Source organism: Nycticebus coucang, chromosome X (assembly GCF_027406575.1).
Source record: "Nycticebus coucang isolate mNycCou1 chromosome X, mNycCou1.pri, whole genome shotgun sequence".
Classification (NCBI taxonomy): domain Eukaryota; kingdom Metazoa; phylum Chordata; class Mammalia; order Primates; family Lorisidae; genus Nycticebus; species Nycticebus coucang.
In genome coordinates, this window is record NC_069804.1 from 52,211,828 (window position 1) to 52,231,058 (window position 19,231).

At 42.5% G+C, this 19,231-nt stretch overlaps 1 protein-coding gene across 3 annotated transcripts in view; it reads left to right on the forward strand.

Annotated features, from left to right (window-relative positions):
• The first annotated feature begins 1,246 nt into the window (after window positions 1-1,246).
• The window catches only part of JADE3 (jade family PHD finger 3), a 213,156-nt gene continuing 195,171 nt past the window's right edge, over window positions 1,247-19,231 (forward strand). The window contains exon 1 of one of the 3 annotated variants that reach the window (XM_053579564.1): window positions 1,247-1,279. The gene's annotated coding sequence lies outside the window, so the exon portion shown is untranslated. Of the gene's footprint in view, window positions 1,301-1,401; window positions 1,538-19,231 lie in introns of those variants that run through there. The other 2 variants (XM_053579563.1, XM_053579562.1) reach the window with 2 other exon arrangements.

Here is a 19,231-nt window from a genome sequence, read left to right on the forward strand (position 1 = left end):
AAATAGAATTACATCTTGAATTTGGAAAACAGAAAATACAAAAAAGCCTACACTACTGTTCACCCTAGAAATGTAAATGAAAATGACTATATGAGTTCTTCATAGTTGCACATGGTTCATTTCCAAACCCAGAGAAGTAAACCAAAAAGATTTGTTGCTTAAACATCTGTATCAGAAGGACAACACATAGGAAATTATATTATATAAAAAAATATATAAATACATTCCCATTCATTCATTCATTTGAAGGTATTGTCTGACAGTTGTGGGGCTGGCTGAAAATCTGTAGGTCTGCAGTTGGAAAGAAAAGATCAAGAGCAGACTAGAACCAATGATCACACGCCAAAGCTGTTACCCACAAGCGAAATTTCTTCCCCCTCTTACATACTAAGAAACCACAGCTCTGGGGCGGCGCCTGTCGCTCAGTCGGTAAGGCGCCGGCCCCATATACCGAGGGTGATGGGTTCAAACCCGGCCCCGGCCAAACTGCAACCAAAAAATAGCCGGGCGTTGTGGCCGGCGCCTGTAGTCCCACCTACTTGGGAGGCTGAGGCAAGAGAATCGCTTGAGCCCAGGAGTTGGAGGTTGCTGTGAGCTGTGTGAGGCCACGGCACTCTACTGAGGGCCATAAAGTGAGACTCTGTCTCTACAAAAAAAAAAAAAGAAAGAAACCTCAGCTCTGATTGAAAGGCTCTCCAACTGATCCAGTCAGGCCCACCTAGATTATCCAGGATAATCTCCCTTTAAATCAACCGATTAGGTGCTTTGATTACCTCAGCAAAAGATTGCCACAGCAACACCTGGATTGGAGTTTGAATAACTGTGGACCATAGGCGAAATCAAATTGACATATCAAAATTGCCACACTACATCATAAACCATTTGTGGTTGCAACTGAGTAAGTATACCAGTAGCCACCTTGGCTTTATTATTTTAGGTAATTGAGACACAAACGACGTAAATCAACAGTGGTCGCCGAGTTTATATGCCAGAGCCCCACTTACAGAACTTTAGGGTTAGAAGAGGTCAGGAGAAGCCTAGTTTATATCTCAATACAGCCAAGACATCCCCACCTCGTGCTCTTTGGCGCTCAGCGGGGCCGGCACTCCCGAGGACTGCAGCACGCCCTGCAGGAGGGGAGGAGAACCCACCTGGCGCGCGGCGCGCGGCGCGCGAGTGCGGGAGCTCTGAGTGGGCGGAGCGTTGAGGCCGGCGGGTGGCGACTGCGCCCAGCCCGCCAGAAGAGCGCGCGGCGGGCAGACGGCGGGGATCCTGTGGGGTAGGACGAGCGCGGCCGGCGGTGGGTTGGGGGAGACGTTGGGGGAGTGGTGGGGGGAGAGGTTGGGGGGGTGGTAGGAAGGAAAGGGAAGAGGCGGAGCGTGGGAGCGCACAGTGTCAGGAATACAATAGTGCTCCGCGCTGCCTCGGCCGCCGCCGCCGCCGCCGCCCAACAGCCTGCCCAGCGCTGAGGCCTGAAGGGCCGGGCGGGCGAGGGCCAAGGGCGGGAGCTGAGGCGCGGGGGGCGGCCCCGGCGCGGGTGAGTAGGGGATTAGGGGGCAGGTGCGAGGGAGGGAAGCAAAGAAAGCGAGCGGTTAGGGGGGCGGTTACCATCACTACCGGACTCGCCCGGCACGTTGCCGGGCCGCAGTGAGGATCCGGGAAGAAGCCGTGACCTGGCTGCGTGAAGGTAGGCGCCACCGGGGCTGGACGCGGCGCAGGCGAGGTTGGGGGCGTCACTCGGGTGAGCAGCGGGAGTGGCAGCCTTGAGGCGTGGTGCGGGCTGCGGGGTGCGCAAGGTCCCGGCCTGGCCTCGCCGCGGTCCGGTCGCTTCTTCTCCACATCGTGGTCGCCTCTGGCGTCCCCTGCGCCTTCTGGCCGTGAGCGTGTGTGAGCTGAGATAAAGTGAATGGTGGCCCCGCTGCGGGCCAGGGCAGTGTCTGGTGGCCCCGGCGGGGGTAAGGGGGTGGGGGCGGACGCGCGAGCTCTGGCTGCAGCTCCTGGCTACACAGGGCAGGGACTGAGCGCCATAACTGTTACGGTCTCCCGTGCTCCTTCCCTGAGCCCCCTCCCTTGCTGCCCTTTGCCTGGTTTGGGTGTCCCACCGGGCCAGACCCGCGGCCGGAGGACGTGCTCTGCCGGCCGCTTGGGGTCAGATGCTTCAGAGAGCTAGGGCGCGCCTGGCTGTTTCGATGTGGGGGATCGAAGGAAGTGCCGTGGGGGGGGGCACCCCGCGGAGCTTGGGTGCCCACGGAGCGGGAGCGCGGGCGCCCTGCGGGCCTGCGAACTTTCCCTCCTTCTCCCTTCATTGTTCAATCTCTGCGGCTTCCTCGGCCGCTAAGCGCGGGGTGGTCCTGGGGTTCTGGGAAATCGAGAGGGCTTTGCAAGTCTTTTGGGAAATTTCCTACCGCCGTGCACGGCAAAGCTGTTGACTTTTCTTCAGTTCTCGAGTTCATTTTATTCCCTTCACCGTGGGGGGCCATAGATTTTGTTTTTTTAATAGCCTCAGTCTTTTCCACTCGCTTTTCAGAGCAGAGCCACTGCTTCTGTGAGGTCTGGCTTTAAATTGTACGGGACAACCTGCGTTTATTATTTGTGCGGAGAAGGGGGACGGGGATCTCGAGTGAGTGACCGTAGTGGTGGTATGTGAAGGCTTGTTTAAAAGTTTCTGTCGTTGTGCATCTAGCCCTGGGGCATATATAGCTCCTAGGGATTTGGCAAGGAACTTGTTTGGCCGCTTCTCCGACTTTTCTGAGTTGCAAGGAAATCCATGGCCTCAGTTGTGCGCGAGTTTTTTTTTTTTTTTTTCCTTCCTGAGATGCGTTTATCTGTGAAGCTGAGGATCAAATCCTCCCCCCTCCCTGCCGTCTGATTGTGTAAGAAATCAAAACTGTGTTGACGGTGATTCCAGTGGCCTAGAGGGAAAGGCGATCTCATTTCCAGTATTCAGTCTGATAAAGATAACTGCTTTTTCTCTAAGTTTGGAAAGTAATGAAAAATAATTTAGGTTAAAAACTGATTGCACGGCATCTTTGCTTAGCTTAAGACCCAGAATCCACTTTCTCTGAGTAGGTTCTCTTCCTAAGTAATTCCCCTGCAGCCACTTCTTGTCAGCTTGGGGGGGGGGCAGTGGAGGGATAAGAGAGGAGTCAGTCTGAACACTGCATTGTGTTTTTATTTAGTTTAATACTTTCAAAACATCTGTAGACAATGGGAAAGTAGATCCTGGCCTTTGTACCCTTTGAGTAAGGTAGTTCTCTCATTTTAGAGCATCATGTGATTACTCTCTGGATAAGTGAAAAAGGACTGTTTTTTCTCTTTTGTTTAGCCTTGGAGTATTCTACCTGCATAACATATCATTTTCTCTTTCATAAATTTTAAAGGGAACTCTGAACTTAAATACTTAAACTGTGAAAGGGTATTATGCTCTCTTCAAGAATTGCCTCAGGTCTTTGGGAAGTGTTTCTTTAGTGTCCATACAAATTAAGCTCTCAGTCAATGCAATAATTGCCACCTTTTCCTCAATTGTGCACTTCTGTTTGCTGGAGAAGAACTCTTAGCCCAAGATTGTTGCCTTGAAACAGTTCCTTGTGTTTTCTGTCCAGTCAGTTCTGGAATATTCAGGAGTGCAGGTCTGGTTCTAGAATCCACACTTTCTGTCTCCCTTCTTTTCTGAGTTGTATTGCTTGGCCTTATGTGGCAGCGTGATGTGAGTGTTGGTTACAGGTAAGGAAAAGTAGGGAAGAGCCTCCCACTTCTCTCTGAAGTGTTTTTTGATCAGCTGGGAGCCAAAAATGAGTTGGAAGCACCCTTAGGGGCACCTGTGACCCACCTTCTGGCTTGTAGAGGAGGTTACCAGTGTTGTCATTATAGCCAAGAAGTATGGGTTGGTGAAAATTAAAATAAAGAACAGAGGATATTGAAGTCATAGAGGTTTAGTAGAATCCTCTACTTTAGTAATGCTTGTCTTTTCCCTCCCTTTTGTTCCACCAACCGTAACAACCCATTTTCTCCCCTAAGCTGCACAAAGCCATCTCTTCTTTTTACCCTCTACTTTGAGGGTTAGCTAGGAGTAGGCATGTGTTTTGGGGGAGGCAGGAGGCATCTGGTTTTGGTGAAGACATGGCATTACAGAGGGCTCTTACAACCCTTGATCAGGGGTACAGAGACCCAGGCCAAAAAGGAAGTGTACATTATCATGGGGCATAATGTACCTACCTCCTCATGGGCCTTACACAAAATAGGAGCTGAGGAAGATAGTGGTAATAGGCTGGCTTACATTAAGAAAATATTTCATCAGGGAATAATTTGTTATGACCTCAACTTACTCACATTACAAGTGAGAGATAGATGTTGGATGACATTCATCTAGAACTCTCCAGACCTGGGGACACTTGAATGGCTCACAAGTTTCTGTTGTTTCACTTATAGTGGCTGGAAAAGCTAAAGCATTCTGGTTTAAGGGGTGGGGAGGATTTAGGATGAGTAGGTAGAAGTGATAAAAGAATAAAATGGTGCTAGCAAGTGATCATTACAGACCAAATAACTATCACTTTGAATTTTCTATTTTCTGGAATCTTTGTGACTCCCTGATGGTTATTTTTGCCTCCTCCATGTAGGTCTTTCCATAGACAATAGCAGCAAAGCTCTTATCATTAGAACTGCCTCTGTGCTTCTCTTGGGGAAGAGGAAGAAAAATGGGTCCTGGGAAAAATTTGCCTGATCTCATAGCTAGGCTTGGGAAAAGGCAGGTAAAAAATCAGAGGACAGACAACTGAAAAAAAATAAAGGACCTGGTGTGGGGAAATAGTAATGGGGCTTTGATCAAGAGGATGTACCTGAGTCCATGAATACTCTTCAAGTAGCAAATGAATTAATCTCTGCCTCACCCCAGAAGCTGATAAGGAAGGAAACCTGAGCCTGCAGTATGTTTTTTGGGGTGGCTGACAAGAAAATATGGGACAAGCATGGTCATTACACTAGATTTTGGGTATTGGAATCTCCTGAGAAACATTATTTTAAGATTTTAAAAATGTATTTTGATAAAATATAAAAATGTTGCAAGAATAGTATAAAGAACTCACTATATTCCCTTTGCCCAAGGTTACCAATTATTTTCTTTATCATTTGTTCTGTTCTTTTTTCCTAAACCATTTGAGAGTAACCACTGAGAGATTGGCTACTTATCAAGGGCATCCTAACATGAACAGTGTGGCTCAGGTGCAGCCACTGGGTATAGCAGAACAGTGGTGGTTAGTCAGGGCCCCAGAGGTAGAGTAAAGTCTTCCTATATCTGTGAAGCACACATTTATAAATTACGTAGACTCTCTGGTGTTAGATATAGAAATCATTATCAATTGTAAAAATGGTTAGGATAAATCCCCCTTCTCACAATTCTTGACAATTTTGTTCTTAGCAAAGCTAAACTTTAATATTGTTAGGAAAATTCACTCCTCAACTTTTCAGTGATGACATCTCCAGCGTTTTCATTTAATTAATTCAGCAAATGTATACTGATTGCTTTCTATTGCTAAGGGTATAAGAGGTAAAAGATGTTCTTCTTCTTAGCATTACAACGTCCAGTGTAAAGGAACTAAGAAATCTCACAGTCAGGGAAAGAATGCTTTGCTGAACGGGTTCCTAGGGGGTGATAGGAACACCAGCCTGCTTCAGGATCTGAGGAGTTTTGGGGGATGGATGTAAATGTGAAGATCCTTCTTCTCTGAGGCCTGCTACTCTTAGAGGATAAGGTATCTTTCTGAAGTGTGAGGGTCATAAAGGTGAAGCACAGGTAACTTACTTAAGGTCACACAGCAAGTAAGAGTCTGCCTCTGTGAGGGAGACTGGCAAGAGTAAGCAAAATAAAAGGTAGACAGAAGAGATTGCTAGGCAGAGGTAATAGCAGGTGTTGTATGGGCACTGAGGTGGAAAAGAGATTTGTAGAAAGGATCCACAGAGGTTTGACTAGGACCTGGGGAAGGGAAGATGCAGTCAAGGGAAGATTGACAAGGCCTTATGGGATCTCATTAAGGAGCTTGTGTTTTATTCCAAGTACAATGAATGGGAGGTTGCTGGGAGGTGTTTTTTAGCTTTTTAAAAACCATATGGGGGGTGTGTGTGAGAGAGAGAGAGAAAGAGAGAGAGAGAGTGATTGATTCAGGAAAGCACCTAGTGAGGCCTGGACAAAAATGATTTAAGAAAGTCATTTGCCTTTCAGTGCCCCACCCTGTGATCCAATAGGGGCAATGTTTCTGGCCCAAACATGTAGGTCTTAAACAGTTTTTACTACCCACCATTAAAGTGACTAAAAAGGGTTGCTGTGATGCTGGAAGAAGCCGGTCCTTAAGAATGCTTCTAGGAGGTTTAATTAGGCTCATATATCTGATGCTTTTTAGGCTGCATTAAGGGAGCTCTTTCAGCTTTTACTGAGCCCTGTCACATGGGGAAAAAAGTAGAATTGGGAGAAAAAGTAATTCCTGGAAACCTGAGTTGTTGTTCAGTGCTAGAAATGGAACTGTCGAGTAGAAGACTTCAGTTTAAATATATCATGATAAAGATACTTCAGTGACTAAATGGAAATTTTTTATGTTTTTTGTTTGTGCCATCTGTGATGGCAGACAGCACATTTGTGAGAATCTGGGAAGATATAAGTATTTTTTCAGTACTTATATATTTATTTATTCTCATTCAGGTACTGGAGGTTTTTCTATTTGAAACTATTATGTACAGAATAAATCTCACAGGAGGAAAACCAGTGTTCTATCCCCTTTCTCATATGTACTGGGCCACAAATTCCCTTTTAGTAGCCTTTGTCAATTAGCTTTTGGGGGGAGGAGGGTGTTTAGCTCGCAACTAGATCGTCTAGAATGGCCTCACACATCTGGTGGTTGGCAGGCTGGTGGGTCTAGGGCAGTGGTTCTCAACCTTCCTAATGCTGCAATGTATTTTCATTGTTACAAAGGGATTGCGACCCACAGGTTGAGAACCGCTGATCTAGGGGACCCTAAACTGGAAGGGCTCATCCCCATTCCATGTGGTCTCTCCTCTAGCCAGCTAGTTGAGACTTTTTTTTTTGAGACAGTGGTTTGGCTCTGGAGATCATCTAATATCAGTGTAATATGTGTGTTTATAAATGTGATTACTCCTAGGTTGGAGTGTGGTAGTGTATGTGTAGTTTACTGTAACCTTGAACAATTAGGCTCAAGTGATCCTCCTGCTTCAGCCTCCAAAAGTGTTAGGATTACAGGCATGAGCCACCAGGGACATGTTAATATGGTGGTCTCAAAGTGACAGCAAATGAGAACAAGCACCAACACATAAACACTTTTTAAGTGTCTGCTTGTGTGACGTCTGCTGTTGTCCTATCAGCTAAAGTATAAGTGCTTTGGTGGCCAAGCCTAGAATTGTGGGAGGTGCTGTTCAAGGGTGTGGATACAGGGAGATGTGAAAAAAAAATGAGGCCATTATTGTAATAATGGATAATAGGAATGAATGTAAGCTTTGATAAATCTTGTTAAGCACCTATTTTTGAATGTAATGTATTCTAAAGATTAAGGAATGTGATTGTGCTTTAGTAATCCCTTCTTTTCTACCAAGTGTGGAGTGGAGTGATGGTTTATCTGTGAGGAAGCCAAAAGGAGACCATGTGGTTTTGGACATACATGAGGGCTGTTCAGAAAGTGTCCAGCCATCTAATAATGAAAAATAGAGATATGTGTGGCTGGATACTTTCTGGACAGCCCTTATATATTCTTGTGAGTGGCTTAACTGCTCACTGATCTTGTGAGCCCCTGGATTTCCTCAACCTCCTGTTTAAGCTTTTTCACAAAAACCTAGAGAGTACTAGGTTTTGTGGTCAAGCAAAAAGACTGTTACTTGGAAATCCACCACCACCTAAGATGAGAGAAACATTTAGTCTTTCCTTGGAACCTTTATGTGATTTATAATTTTTACCTAAGAGAATAAATCCTTATTTGGGTTTTGTAATAAGGACAAAGGAATTCTCTGTAAGTAAGTTTTACTTTGTCAGAATTTTAAAATCTTGCTATGGTTGCAGTGAAGAATCCAGCATTGTATTGTGAAATGAGTGGCCAGGAACTACATAGGCCATCAGCCTTGACCTTTGCCCATGAAGATCTCAGAAGTAACATTTTTCACAGAACTGAAATAGGCTTTACAACGTTTGTGGCCTGAAATGTTACATAAAAATGCAACTGGACCCTAGAAGGTACATGGGAGAAACTGTAGAAGGCTCATTTTGTACAACTTAGAGATGTACATCCTCCAGAAAATTGCCCGGTCATGGAATCTTAGTTCCCTTCTTTCTTCCTAGGACAACAATTTTAAATCTCTGATATTTAAAAAATCATTGATTTGGAAAGAATGATCTCGTTTATAAACACACATATCCTTTGGCCCAGCAAACACTTCCTCGAATTTATTCAACAAATATTTGTGTATTAATTGGAGTGTTACTTGTAATAGTAAAAGATTGGTAATATCCTAAGTGTCAATAAAGATTTGGTTATATAGTGGAATATGGCACTAATATTAGATGATTTACAAGATGTACAAAATGAAAAAAGTAAGAAACAGAACACTGTGTATTAATAGAGCAGTGTGTATTGTATGCTACCATTTGTGTGAAATAGTGACTGGGACAATAATATGTCCATTTTTGCTTGCACAGACATAAAATATTTCTGGGATGATGTTCAAGACACTGGTAGTTTAAGGGCATGCTTGCCCAGGGAGTAGGAGGTGGGAGGGGTACTTTTCACTGCATAAACTTTTATGTGTACTTTTTGAATTTTAAGCCATATGAATATATTTCCCTATTTTAAAAGTTCCATAGACTCGGGTGGCACCTGTGGCTCAAAGGAGTAGGGCGCTGGCCCCATATACCAGACGTGGTGGGTTCAAACCAGACCCTGGCCAAAAACTGCAAAAAAAAAAAGTTCCATAGACTCCTGTCCAGGTTGACATGGTTAGAGTTATCTCTGCTCAAAAAAATATTTAACCAGTTTTGTAGAAATGCCTCACAGTAGTGTACTTGTGAATTTTTAACTATACTTGTGCCTTTTCCAGAATGTCCTGAGTGGAATCATACAATGTGTATCCGGTCTGACATCTTTTTTTTTTTGTAGAGACAGAGTTTCACTTTATTGCCCTCGGTAGAGTGCCGTGGCATCACACGGCTCACAGCAACCTCCAACTCCTAGGCTTAGGCGATTCTCCTGCCTCAGCCTCCCGAGTAGCTGGGACTACAGGCGCCCGCCACAATGCCCGGCTATTTTTTGGTTGCAGTTTGGCCGGGGCTGGGCTTGAACCCGCCACCCTCGGCATATGGGGCCGGCACCCTTCTCACTGAGCCACAGGCGCTGCCCTGGTCTGATATCTTTTAATGGATTCATACATGTTATGTGAACTAATAACATGTTCTTTTTTTTTTTTTTAAGAGACAGAGTCTCACTCTGTCATCCTCGTTAGAGTGCCGTGGCATCACAGCTCACAGCGACCTCTAGCTCTTGGGCTTAGGTGATTCTCTTGCCTCAGCTTCCCAAGTAGCTGGGATTACAGGCGCCTACCACAACGCCCGGCTATTTTTGTTTGCAGTTTGGCCGGGGCTGGGTTCGAACACGCCACCCTTGGTATATGGGGCCGGCACCCTACTGACTGAGCCACAGGCACCACCCAGCATGTTCTTTTTATTGCTGAATATTATTCCATTACATAAATGGAATAATTATAAATATTATTCCGTTACAGTTCATTTACCTGTTGAAAGACAATTTGGTTGTTACCAATTTCTTGGTGATTATGAATAAAGCTGTGGCAAACATTAGCATGTAGATCTTTATGTGGAGATAAGTTTTCAGTTTCTTTGTATAATTACCCAAGAGTGGGATTTCTGGGGTCTTTCTTTGTCAGAAACTGCCAAATTATCTTCCAAAGTGGTTTCACATTTTTGCATTTCCAGTAGCCATGAATGTAGAGTATGTGTTGAGGTTCACTGCATTTGAATGTCCAGTTGTCCCAACACTATTTCTTGAAAAGTCTATTCTTCATTGAATTGCCTTTGTATCTGTGTCAGAAATCACTTGACTATGCTTGTGGACATGTATTTCTGAGGTCTCTGATGATCTAAATGTATATAATTTTTCCATTAACACAGTGTCTTGACTACTATAGCTTTATTGTAAGTCTTGAAATCAGGTAATATGAGTACCCTGGATTTTTTCTTCTTTTTCAGAATTGTAGTGGTGAGAAAAGCCGTACTTATTAATTTGTTCCAATCTTGGAAAGCATTTCATCTCTCACCGTTAATTGTGTTAGCTGTGGGATTATTTTTGGTATTGTTTTTTGTATATAACCTATTGTGCAGAAAAGAGTTAATATACCAGGCCTGAGGCTGCTGTCTTTCATTTTTTTTTTTTATTGTTTGGGATTCATTGAGGGTACAAAGAATTAAGTTGCACTGATTGCATTTGTTAGATAAAGTCCCTCTTATAATTGTGCCCTGCCCCCAAGAGGTGTGCCATACACTGTGAACCCCCATGCCCCACCCTCCTCCCCTCTCGCCACTTACTCATTCCCTTACCCCCACCCCTGCCTTGTATTAGCTCATCTACTGCCTTCATATTAGAATAGAGTACATTGGATTCTTGCTTCTCCATTCTTGTGATGCTTTACTGAGAATAATGTGTTCCACCTCCATCCAGGTTAATACAAAAGATGTAAAGTCTCCATTTTTTTAGTGGCTGAATAGTATTCCATGGTACACATATACCACAGTTTGTTAATCTATTCCTGGGTTGGTGGGCATTTTAGTGTGTTTCCACATCTTGGCGATTGTAAACCGAGCTGCGATAAACAATCTAGTCCAAATGTCTTTATGATAAAATGATTTTTTTTCTTCTGGGTAGATGCCTAGTAGTGGGATTGCAGGATCAAATGGGAGGTCTAATTTGAGTTATTTGAGGATTCTCCATACCTCCTTCCAAAAAAGTTGTATTAGCTTGCAGTCCCACTAGCAGTGTAAAAGTGTTCCCTTCTCTCGAAATCCACGCCAGCATCTATGGCTTTGAGACTTTGTGATGTGGGCCATTCTCACTGGGATTAGATGGTATCTCAGGGTAGTTTTGATTTGCATTTCTCTGATAATTAGGGGCGATGAGGATTTTTTCACATGTTTGTTAGCCATTCCTCTGTCTTCTTTAGAGGAGGTGCTATCCATGTCTCTTGCTCAGTGATATATTGGATTGTTGGATCTTTTTTTGTTGATTAGTTCAAGTTCTCTGTAGATCCTATTTATCAAGTTTTTATCTGATTCATAATATGCAAATATCTTTTCCCATTCTGAAGGTTGTATGTTTGCTTTGGTTGTTGTTTCCTTAGCTGTACAGAAGCTTTTCAGTTTAATTAAGTCCTTTTGTTTATTTTTGTTATTGTTGCAATTGCCACAAAAGTTTTCTTCATAAAATTTTTCCCTAGGCCGATATCTTCAAGCATTTTCCTCACACTTTTTTTGAGGATTTTTATTGTTTCATGCCTTAGATTTAAATCTTTTATCCATCTTGAATCGATTTTTGTAAGTGGTGAGAGGTCCAGGTCCAGTTTCAGTCTTTTTACATGTGTGGTTATCCAGTTCTCCCCGCACCATTTATTGAAAGGATTCTTTCCCCCAGTGTATGTTCTTGTTTGGTTTATCAAAGGTCTGGTGGTTGTAAGAGGTTAGTTTCATCTCATGGTTTCTTTTCAGTTCCAAATGTCAATGTCTCTATTTTTTTTGCCAATCCCATGCTGTTTTGATCACTGTGGCCTTGTTTTATAGCTGAAAGTCTAGTAGGGTGATACCCCCGGCTTTGTTTTTATTACTAAGAATTGCCTTGGCTTTACAGGGTTTCTTCCAGTTCCATTCGAAATGAAGAATTATTTTTTTCCAAATCTTGAAAGTACAATGATAGTATTTTAATGGGGGTTGCATTGTATCTGTAGATTGCTTTCAGTAGTATAGACATTTTGACAATGTTGATTCTTCCCAGCCATGAGCATGGTATGTTCTTCCATTTGTTAGTATCTTCTTCTATTTCTTTTCTTAGAGCTTCATAATTTTCTTTTTCTTTTTTTTTTTTTGCTTAGTGAAAGTCGCCTTTTATTGACAGCTTACCATGCGCTTGGTTACCTGTATTACCTCACTGAATCCTCACAATAATAGACCATGAGGTAGGTCCTATCGTCCCATTTTACACTTGAGAAAACAAGAGCCTAGGAATTTTAAGTAACTTACCCAAGGTCACACCTTGGTGCTGGCTCCCTAAAGCCCACCTGTCTGGATTGGGTCAGTGGGGCACTGGAGAAGCTGTCCTGATACGAAGACTCAGGAATCCAAACCCAGGAATTGCAGTCAGCAGCAAGCCCTGAGAGTGACAGCAAAGGGATAAGGGACCCCACGGACAATTTCCAAATTCATCCTGGGCAGGGGCAGGGGCAGGGCACATCTGACTCCATATGCAAATCAAGGTTATGCAAGGAGACAAGCAGGCAGAAGGATGGGAAAGAGACTTTAGCCTTGGGGAGGAGGATTTAGAATCAAGGTCAGGAACCCCAGCCAGTGGCTGAGATGAAGGAGAAGAAATGTGCTTGGAGGCCCTGTCTTTGGAGTGGCCAACATGGGGAGAGGGGTCTGTGAAGTGTCATGCAATAGGACTTGGAGGATACACAAGTGCCGAGAACTTTCTCCAGTCCAGTAGTTCTGGGTCAGTTATGGCATAAAGGGAAAGCTGGAGCAGGGGACATGAGAAGTTCCACTACCTGGGGCTGGACACAGACACAAGCTGGGTTAGCAGCTCCATCCTAAGCTCCCCATGCTGGTGACCACTGGCAGGTGTCCTACTTCATTCAGACGAGCTCATGTTCTGGGTAGCATGGAGATCCCAGCTTGAGGAATGTGCTTTGAATTTCTTTTGAAAATAATTCAATTAATGATCTTTAAAATTTTTCACACTATACCAAAGATTATCTTGCGGCATACCAGTTGAAAATTACTACCCTTTGCAGAAGCTGCAAACCTCTGGCCAGGGTCTCCTACATAGCAGGTCACTAAGCAAGGTGGCATGCACCTGTAGTTCCAGCTGCTTGGGAGGCTGAGGCAGGAAGATCCCTTAAGAGTGTCTCTATTTGAGCTATGATGGTGCCGCTGCACTGCAGCCTGGGCAACAAAGTGAGACCCTCTCCCTCAGTGTCCACAGGCAGAAAATACGCAGGCTTCCAAAACAGATGGAGGCTATCTCCTCTTCCTCCCATCCTGCTGCTGCCGCTGTCTCTCACATGAAGACTGTTTAATCTTCTCTTGGTAGCCTCACTTTTATTCTTGCCTCACTTTGTAGATAATAGCCAGAAAAATATTTAAAATTATGTATCATACCGTATTACTTACTTAAAAGCCTTTAAAGATTTCCATATGCTCAGGGAGAAATTCAACATGGTGACTATCAGGGCTTCATAATTTTCTTTGTAGAGGTCCTTCACCTCTTTTGTTATTCCTAAGTATTTCATTTTTTTGAAGCTACTGTGTAGGGATGTGTCTTTGATTAGCTTCTCATCTTGGCTGTTATTGGCGTATACAAAGGCTACTGATTTGTGGATATTGATTTTTTTTTTTTTTTTTTTTTAGAGACAGAGTCTCACTTTATCACCCTTGGTAGAGTACCATGACATCACAGCTCACAGCAGCCTCCAACTCCTGGGTTTAGTCGATTCTCTTGCCTCAGCCTCCCCAGTACCTGGGACTACAGGTGCCTGCCACAAGGCCCAGCTATTTTTTTGTTGTTGTTGTTGCAGTTTGGCTGGTGCTGGGTACCACCACCATTGGTATATGGGGCCGGCGCCCTGCTCACTGAGCCACAGGCGCCACCTGTGGATATTGATTTTATTTCCTGAGACATTGCTGTGTTTTTTGTTCTCTTCCAGGAGTCTTGTGGTTGAATCTTTGGGTTTCTTTAAGTATAAGATCATATCATTGGCAAAGAGTGAGAGTTTGACCTCCTCTGCACCCATTTCCCTTTGTTTCCTTTTCTTGCCTGCCTGATTGTACTAGATAGAACTTTCAGTACTATGTTGAATAGTAGTGACGATAGAGGACAACATTATCTGGTTCTAGTTCTAAGTGGAAAAGCTTTCAGTTTTACTCCATTCAATATGATATTAGCTGTGGGTTTGTTGTAGATGGCTTCGATCAGATTAAGAAATATGCCACCTATGCCTAAATTCTTAAATATTTTAATTAGAAAAGGATGCTGAATTTTATCAAATGCTTTTTCTGCATTTATTGAGAGGATCATATGGTATTTGTTTTTGCTATTGTTGATATGGTGAATTACGTTTATGGACTTGCACATATTAAACCAGCCTTGCATCCCTGGGATGAAACCTACTTGACTGTGATGAATGATTTTTTTAATATGTAGCTGTAATCTATTGGCTAGGATTTTATTCAGAATGTTTGCATCTATATTCATAAGTGAAAATGGTCTGAAATTCTCCTTTTCAGTTGGGTCTTTTCCTGGTTTTGGTATCATGGTGATGTTTGCTTCATAGAATGTGTTGGGGAAGATTACTTCCTTGTCAATTGTTAGGAATAATTTCTGCAGTATGGGTATAAGCTCTTCTTTGAAGGTTTGATAGAATTCTGTTGTGAAGCCATTTGGACCAGGGCTTTTTGTTGTTGTTGGAAGATTTTTTTTGTTTCTTTCTTTGATCTCAGTTCTTGAAATCGGTCTGTTCAAGAGATCTCTTTCTTAATTAAGTCTAGGGAGAGGGCATGATTCCAGGTATTGATTCAATTCCTCTGCATTGTCAAATTTCTGGGCATAGAGTTTCTTGAAGTACTCAGAGATGATCTGCATCTCTGTGGCATCTGTTGTTATTTCCCCTTTATTGTTTCTGATTGAAGTTACTAGAGATTTTACTTTTCTGTTTCTAGTTAATCTGGCCAAAAGTTTATCAATTTTATTTACTTTTTTGAAAAACCAACTTCTATTTATTAATTTTCTGAATGATTCTTTTGTTTTCAATTTCATTAATCGCTGATTTAATTTTGGTTATTTCTTTTCTTCTGCTGGATTTGGGATTAGATTGTTCTTCTTTTTCCAGTTCCATAAGATGGTTCATGTGTTTGTTGATGCACTTTCTGTTTTTCGAATGTAGGCATCTAATGCGATAAATTTCCCTCTAAAACTGCTTTTGCTGTATCCCACAGGTTTTGGTAATTTGTATCATTGTTGTGTTTGAGGAATTTAACAATTTCCTCTTTTATCTCTTTTTGAACCCAACTATCATTCAGCATGAAGTTGTTTTATTTCCAAGTCTTTATTGCCTTGTGGTCTGAGAAGATACAAGGTGTAATCTCAATTATTTTAATTTTGCTGAGGTTTGATTTATATCCTAGGATGTGGTCGATTTTGGTGTACATACCATGGGCTGATGAGAAAAATGTATATTCCTTAGCTTTGTGTTGGTGAGTTCTGTATATGTCTATTAAACCCATTTGTTCTAGGGTCACATTTAAGACCTTTGTATCTTTGTTGAGTTTCTGTTTAGAGGATCTTTCCGGTTTTGTCAGAGAAGTGTTAAAGTTCCTGACTATTATGGTGTCATGGGATATCATATTGCTCAGACCCATTAAAGTCTGTTTCACAAATCTGGGAGCATTTAAATTGGGTGCATACATTTTTAAAATTGAAACATCTTCATGTTGTATTATTGCCTTGACCAGTATAAAGTGTCCATCTTTGTCTTTCTTAACTTTACTTGCTTTAAATCCACTTGTATCTGAAAATTAGATCGCAACCCCTCCTTTCTTCTGATTTCCATTTACTTGAAATACTGTTTTCCATCCCTTAACCCTGAGTCTTTATTTGTCCTTCAAGTCTAGGTGTGTCTCCTAGAGACAGCATATGGATGGCTTGTGCTTTTTTATCTAGTCAGCCAGCCTGTGCCTCTTAAGTGGTGAATTCAGTCCATTGACATTTATTGAAAGAATTGACAAGTGTGGTGGAGTTCTAGTCATCTTACTTTGTGAAAGTCTGTTGTGTAGTTTTATCCTTTGGGCCATTGTGGAAGCTAAGATTTGACCTTTAGCTGCTGGGTGTTTACTTTGCTGGTGGTCCATTGTGGTGGTCAGTGTTGAGAAGAGGTCTAAGTATTTCCTGTAGAGCTGGTCTTGTGGTGAATTTCCTCGGTGCTTGTATTTCCAAAAATGATTTGATTTCTCCATCAATTTTGAGGCATAGTTTAGCAGGATACAGAATTCTGGACTAAAAATTGTTTCATTTAAGAATATTGAAGGTGGGCTTGGTGCCTGTAGCACAGTTGTTATGGCATCGGCCACATACACTGAGGTTGGCGGGTTCGAACCTAGCCTGGGCCAGCTAAACAACAATGGCAACTGCAACAACAACAAAAAATAGTGAGGTGTTGTGGCGGACACCTGTAGTCCCAGCTTCTTGGGAGGCTGAAGCAAGAGAATCGCTTAAGCCCAAGAGTTTGAGGTTGCTGTGAGCTGGGATGCCACGGCACTCTACCAAAGGGAGACTTTGCCTCAAAAAAAAAAAAAAAAAGAAAAAAGAATGTTGAAGGTGGATGACCGTGCTTTGCTGGCTTAAAAGGTTTCAGTTGAAAGTCTGCTGTGATCCTAATGGCTCTGCCTCTGTAGGTCAATTGGTGCTTACTCCTGGCTGCTTGCAGGATTTTTTCTTTCATTTTGACTTTGGACAGTTTCATTACAATGTGTCTTCGAGAGGCTCTGTTTGAGTTGAGATGACCTGAGGTTCAGTATCCATCTGAACAGAGTATGCCAGGGTCTTTAGTAAAACTTGGTAAGTTTTCATTTTTGATGATAGTCTCCAGTAGGGCTTCCTTTCCCTTAGGATAATCTTCCCCTTCAGGATCCCTATTATTCATATGTTTGAATGCTTCAAGGAGTCTCATAGTTCTCTAAGCACCTGTTCTGCTTTCTCTCTCTTCTTTTCTGCCTCTTTACCTAGGTTAACTCAAAAACTTTATCCTCTAGTTCTGAGTTTCTTTCTTCTCCATGGTCTAACCTATTTTTGATACTTTCCACAGTATCTTTACATTCCCTGATTGTCCCCTTCATTTCCTTAAGGTCCGCCATATCCTTTCTAATATTCTACATATCTCTCGTCCAAATTTTAGTTCTGTTTTTCCATTTTCTCGTCCATTCCTTTTATTGTCTTTACCATCCATAGTTTAAATTCCCTTTATGTCAAGCCCATTAATTCTTTTTTTTTGATTGAATAAAAAACTTTACTGAATCTTACTGAGGAATAGGGTAATAGCAAAGGAAAATAAATCTTTTTTTTCCTCAATTCATTTTAATTTGGAGATGGGAGCAAGAATATTGTTATTGGACCTCTGAAACACCTGAACTGACCACAAATCTCAGCTGGACCTTCAGCTCTGCCAGAGAATCCCACTATGTAAAAAAAAAAAAAAAAAAGGATTCATCCCTTGGATTCATTCCTTCATACCTCACCCAAAATGTCCTTCCTACTATATTCCTCTTTCTCTCCAGCATCATCATTTTCACTCTCCTGGGTTTTTCCTAACACCATATAAATATGACCTGATAGGGAGCCATCAGGTGGGGGGGGGGCTATCTTCACAATTGCCACCTTGATTCTCTGCTCTTCTTCAGAGAAAAACTCCAAAACAGGTTTTCTGCTTGTTTTCTTTGCCTCCCAATCTCTACTCTCCCTACTCACATATAGCTTTTTCCTCATGGAGCCATTGAAAATGGCACTCATTGAGGTCATAAAAGACTGATATGTTAAGAGAAAGATTTTTGGATGTGGTGGATACTCCATCAAGCTAGAAAATCTTTCTTTTCTAGGCTTCTGTGACCCCACACTCACCTTGTTTTTCTCCTGCCTCATTGGTCATTTTTTCTCACTCTACCTTGTTGGTTCCTCCTCTTCTTATAAACTCCTAAATAGTAAAGCGACTCAGAACTTCATCAAATCTTCCATAACCCTATTTTCTTCTTTTCCCTAAGCACATTCTTTCCAAATAATTTCGTCCATCCCATGGTTTCAGTATCCCTAATATTATGATGATTTCTGAATTTCTCCAACGTAGACTGTTCAGCCCAGCACTATCTTCTTGCTCACAGTGTCATTAGATGTCTAATAGGCATCCCAAATTTCATATGGCCAGAACAGAACTATTGATTTTACCTTTTCCTCACCTAATCCAAATGTTCTCCCCTCCACACAAATCTTTGCCCACATTAGTAAAATCCATCACCACCCCCCTGTAATTCTTCGAGCTATAAACTTTTGAGTCAACCTTTTCTTTCCTTTACACCCAATGTCTGAGATTTGTGGTTACTGTGGGTGTTTTAGCCTTTCAGTTACAAGAGCCTAACCCACCAATAAACTCTATTAAATCCTCCATCAAGATATTTCTTGCATCTGACCATTGAGGGTGTAAGAAACCAGGTTACACTGGTTGCATTTGTTAGGTAAAGTCCCTCTTATAATTGTGTCTTGCCCCTAAAAGGTGTGACACACACTGAGACCCCCACCCCCTCCCACCTTCCCTCTCTCTGCTCTTCCTTTCCCTCACCCCTCCCTCCTTCTCTTTTTCTCTTTGCTCTCCCCTTTCCCCACCCCTCACCATGTACTATAGTAGTTCTCAACCTGTGGATCGTGACCCACAGGAACCGTATTAAAGGACTGTGGCATTAGGAACCACTGGTGTACTAGGACATTAATTGTCCTCATATGAGAATTGAGTACATAGGATTCATGCTTCTCCATTCTTGTGATGCTTTACTAAGAATAATGTGTTCCACTTTCATCCAGGTTAATGTAAAGTCTCCATCTTTTTTAATGGCTGAATAGTATTCCATGATATACATATATCATAGCTTGTCAATCCATTCCTAGGTTGGTGGGCATTTAGGTTGTTTCCATATTTTGGCAATTGTAAATTGAGCTGCAATAAACAGTCTAATGCAAGTGTTCTTATGATAAAACGATTTTTTCCCTTCTGGGTAGATGCCCAGTAATGGGATTGCAGGATCAAATGGGAGGTCTAATTTGAGTTCTTTGAGGGTTCTCCATACTTCCTTCCAAAAAGGTTGTATTAGTTTGCAGTCCCACCAGCAGCGTAAAAGTATTCCTTTTCCCCCCTCCTCCTCCTCCTCTACCTC